We start from the raw sequence: 5,054 nt of genomic DNA, 5'->3' as shown, positions 1-5,054 counted from the left end.
GCAAAAAGTTTCTAAGTGCCCACGGCCCTGCCGAGCTTTGGCGTCCGCCCAGCGCCGGTTCCGCAGTCGGCCTCGAATGACGAAAAATAACGGTCTCCTCCTGGAGCTCACAGCCAACTTGGCAAAAAGTTTCTAAGTGTCACATCTCTCAAAAAACGGCTAAGTGTCGACTTTCGAAAAAACGGCAAAGTGTCACATCTCTGAAAAAACGGCTAAGTGTCGACTTTCGAAAAAACGGCTAAGTGTCAACTTTCGAAAAAACGGCTAAGTGTCGCCTCTCTGAAAAAACGGCAAAGTGTCAACTTTCGAAAAAACGACAGAGTGTCGCCTCTCTGAAAAAACGACTAAGTGTCGACTCTGAGAAAATGGCAAAGTGCCCACGGCTCTGCGGGCTCGTGCATCCGACCCGCGCCGGTTCCCCAGCCGGCCTGATATAAGGCAAAACCAGCCTCTCCGCCTGGAGCTCAGAGCCAACTTGGCGAATATTTTCTAAGTGCCCACGGCTCTGCGTGGCTACGGCGTCTGCCCAGCGCCGGTTCCTGGGTCGAACCCCGAGGACGAGGAATGCCGGTCTCCGCCTGGAGGTCCCAGCTTAATCGGCGAAAATTTTCTAAGTGCCCACGGCTCTGCCGGGCTCGTGCATCCGACCCGCGCCGGTTCCCCAGCCGGCCTGAAATAAGGCAAAACCAGGCTCTCCCCCTGGAGCTCAGAGCCAATTGTGGCGAAAAAACGACTAAGTGTCAACTTTCGAAAAAACGACTAAGTGTCAACTTTCCAAAAAAACGGCTAAGTGTCGACTTTCGAAAAAACGGCTAAGTGTCAACTTTCGAAAAAACGACTAAGTGTCGCCTCTGAAAAAACGACTAAGTGTCGCCTCTCTGAAAAAACGACTAAGTGCCCACGGCTCTGCGGGGCTTGTGAGTCCGCCCCGCGCCGGTTCGGCGGTCGGCCTCAAAAAGCGAAAAATCAGCCTCTCTCCCTGGAGCTCACCAAAAATTTGTCGAAATTTTTCTAAGTTCTCCTCGAGGTACCAGGGGGTGAGGTACCCGGGCTAAGGTGCAGTACCTTTTTTGGTCTTCAGGTGCGCCAGAGTACAATGAAATGGTCCCAGTAGTCAGTGTACTCATCGACTTTCCCCCCGTTTTCCAAAGCACCCCGTTTACGAATATGGAGGAGATGGTGCTGGTCTCCCCACGGCGTCGGACACGCCGTCCTCGACAGCACAAGGTCGGATAGAAGACCTGAAAAGCGCCGTGGCACGCGCTGGAGGTGTCACTGTGGCGAAAAAGTGACTAAGTGTCAACTTTCGAAAAAACGGCTAAGTGTCAACTTTCGAAAAAACGGCTAAGTGTCAACTTTCGAAAAAACGGCTAAGTGTCACCTCTCTGAAAAAACGGCAAAGTGTCAACTTTCGAAAAAACGACTAAGTGTCAACTTTCGAAAAAACGACTAAGTGTCACCTCTCTGAAAAAATGGCAAAGTGTCAACTGCGAATGTGGTGGTGCATGGAAGGAAGTGGAGGACGGCCGCCTCCTTAAACACAGGCCGGAGAGGAGCGTCAGGGCCAGGCTCCTCAAACATGGACCGAGTGTCGCCCTTAACACAGACCAAGGGGAGGACGGCCGCCTCCTTAAACACAGGCCGGAGAGGAGCGTCAGGGCCAGGCTCCTCAAACATGGACCGAGTGTCGCCCTTAACACAGACCAAGGGGAGGACGGCCGCCTCCTTAAACACAGGCCGGAGAGGAGCGTCAGGGCCAGGCTCCTCAAACATGGACCGAGTGTCGCCCTTAACACAGACCAAGGGGAGGACGGCCGCCTCCTTAAACACAGGCCGGAGAGGAGCGTCAGGGCCAGGCTCCTCAAACATGGACAGAGTGTCGCCCTTAACACAGACCAAGGGGAGGACGGCCGCCTCCTTAAACACAGGCCGGAGAGGAGCGTCAGGGCCAGGCTCCTCAAACATGGACCGAGTGTCGCCCTTAACACAGACCAAGGGGAGGACGGCCGCCTCCTTAAACACAGGCCGGAGAGGAGCGTCAGGGCCAGGCTCCTCAAACATGGACAGAGTGTCGCCCTTAACACGGACCAAGGGGAGGACGGCCGCCTCCTTAAACACAGGCCGGAGAGGAGCGTCAGGGCCAGGCTCCTCAAACATGGACCGAGTGTCACCCTTAACACGGACCAAGGGGAGGACGGCCGCCTCCTTAAACACAGGCCGGAGAGGAGCGTCAGGGCCAGGCTCCTCAAACATGGACCGAGTGTCGCCCTTAACACAGACCAAGGGGAGGACGGCCGCCTCCTTAAACACAGGCCGGAGAGGAGCGTCAGGGCCAGGCTCCTCAAACATGGACCGAGTGTCGCCCTTAACACGGACCAAGGGGAGGACGGCCGCCTCCTTAAACACAGGCCGGAGAGGAGCGTCAGGGCCAGGCTCCTCAAACATGGACCGAGTGTCGCCCTTAACACGGACCAAGGGGAGGACGGCCGCCTCCTTAAACACAGGCCGGAGAGGAGCGTCAGGGCCAGGCTCCTCAAACATGGACAGAGTGTCGCCCTTAACACAGACCAAGCGGAGGACGGCCGCCTCCCTAAATACAGGCCGAACCGGAGCGCGAGTGTCGCTCCTTAAACACGGACCGAGTGGAGGACGGCCGCCTCCTTAAACACAGGCCGAACAAAATGACACAAAGTGTCAACTGCGAATGTTGTCCATCCAAGGAAGGAGCGTGATGCCCGGCCGGCTCCTTAAACACAGGCCGAGAGTCGCCCCGGACGGTCCGCCTCGCGGCGCCCGTCTGCTCGGATAAAATGACACAAAGTGTCAACTACGAATGTTGTCCATCCAAGGAGGGAGCGTGATGCCCGGCCGGCTCCGAAAACACAGGCCGAGAGTCGCCCCGGACGGTCCGCCTCGCGGCGCCCGTCTGCTCGGATAAAATGACACAAAGTGTCAACTGCGAATGTTGTCCATCCAAGGAAGGAGCGTGATGCCCGGCCGGCTCCTTAAACACAGGCCGAGAGTCGCCCCGGACGGTCCGCCTCGCGGCGCCCGCCCGATCGGATAAAATGACACAAAGTGTCAACTACGAATGTTGTCCATCCAAGGAAGGAGCGTGATGCCCGGCCGGCTCCTTAAACACAGGCCGAGAGTCGCCCCGGACGGTCGCCTCGCGGCGCCCGTCTGCTCGGATAAAATGACACAAAGTGTCAACTACGAATGTTGTCCATCCAAGGAGGGAGCGTGATGCCCGGCCGGCTCCGAAAACACAGGCCGAGAGTCGCCCCGGACGGTCCGCCTCGCGGCGCCCGTCTGCTCGGATAAAATGACACAAAGTGTCAACTGCGAATGTTGTCCATCCAAGGAAGGAGCGTGATGCCCGGCCGGCTCCTTAAACACAGGCCGAGAGTCGCCCCGGACGGTCCGCCTCGCGGCGCCCGCCCGCTCGGATAAAATGACACAAAGTGTCAACTACGAATGTTGTCCATCCAAGGAAGGAGCGTGATGCCCGGCCGGCTCCTTAAACACAGGCCGAGAGTCGCCCCGGACGGTCCGCCTCTCGAGGCGCCCGCCCGCTCGGATAAAATGACACAAAGTGTCAACTACGAATGTTGTCCATCCAAGGAGGGAGCGTGATGCCCGGCCGGCTCCGAAAACACAGGCCGAGAGTCGCCCCGGACGGTCCGCCTCGCGGCGCCCGTCTGCTCGGATAAAATGACACAAAGTGTCAACTACGAATGTTGTCCATCCAAGGAGGGAGCGTGAGGCCCGGCCGGCTCCGAAAACACAGGCCGAGAGTCGCCCCGGACGGTCCGCCTCTCGAGGCGCCCGCCCGCTCGGATAAAATGACACAAAGTGTCAACTACGAATGTTGTCCATCCAAGGAGGGAGCGTGATGCCCGGCCGGCTCCGAAAACACAGGCCGAGATTCGACCCCGGACGGGCCGTCTTCTCCCGGCGCCCGCCCGCGTACGCCCCCCATCCCCGGTCGCCCGTCTGCTCCCGGCGGGCCTCCGAGTACCCCCTCACCCAACTGACCGACTGGCACTCATGACCCGCCTTGGTAGGGCCCCCATCGGCCTCGGCTCGTCCGACGTCGGGTGGACGGTTCCTACCCACTGCGGGTCGCACTCTAGCGCCCCGGCCGCCGCGTGAGCGTGCGCTCCCCGCGCCGCCCCGCAGGCCCCGGCGCGACCGTACTGCGGCGAGACCGAGACGACCCGGTTTGGCATCCATCCCACCTAGCCACGATCCACGGAGGCCGAGCGAGCGGCTGAGTGTCGGGCGCCGCGCGTGCGAGCGTCCGCCGGCCGCGCCGGTCCTTCCGCGAATGTCGTTTCTCAAACCCTCCGGCTTGATAGCGGCGGCACCACGGGAAGCCGTCCACACACACCGTCCGACCTCTATCCGAAAAGCCTTCCCGACCAACCGCGGTCGCGGGGGCGTCTGTCGCTCCGCATCGGGGGGGCGTATGGCTTCCGCGCTACGCGCTGCGGGCTCGGGGGGGCCGCAACGGCTGAGTCTGACTCGGCCGGGGCGCAGCTTCCCTCCCGGCAGTCAGCAATAGTGCCGATCGCGCCTGCCACCAGCCCCCTCCCCGACGGGTTCGTCGGCGCCGGCTGGCCGCCGTCCGCCTTCGTTCCCCGAGGGTTCCCAACCAGCGCCGATCCAACTCCGCATCCTGGCCGCACGCAGTGCGTGCCTCGCGCGGGTAAGTCGCCGGCGCAGCGCCGCAGCTCCCGACCCCCGCGTACGGGAATAGTTGAGGGCCTCAGCGGGCCGCACCGACCGAGTCCGACTCGGGCCGGGGCGCAGATTCCCGCTTGGGTGACCGAACGTTCTCTGCTCGGGCCGGAGGGCCGACGCCCGTCCCCCCCCGTCGTCCCCCACGGACCGCCTCCGAGGCCACTTCGCACGGCTCATCCTCGGCTCCCTACCAATGCTTAATCGATGGGGCCGCCCGGCCGGATTCGCGCCACCCTGTCCACCGCGAGTCTCCCCAGACTAACCCGAGTTACCGCCCAGCTCGCCTAACCTTGCACTCGCTCTGCCAA

This window comes from Syngnathus leptorhynchus, unplaced genomic scaffold, assembly GCF_054491065.1.
Source record: "Syngnathus leptorhynchus isolate UIUO unplaced genomic scaffold, UIUO_Slep HiC_scaffold_106, whole genome shotgun sequence".
Taxonomy (NCBI): domain Eukaryota; kingdom Metazoa; phylum Chordata; class Actinopteri; order Syngnathiformes; family Syngnathidae; genus Syngnathus; species Syngnathus leptorhynchus.
The sequence above is the reverse complement of the archived record's forward strand: the minus strand, read 5'-3'. Positions refer to the sequence as shown.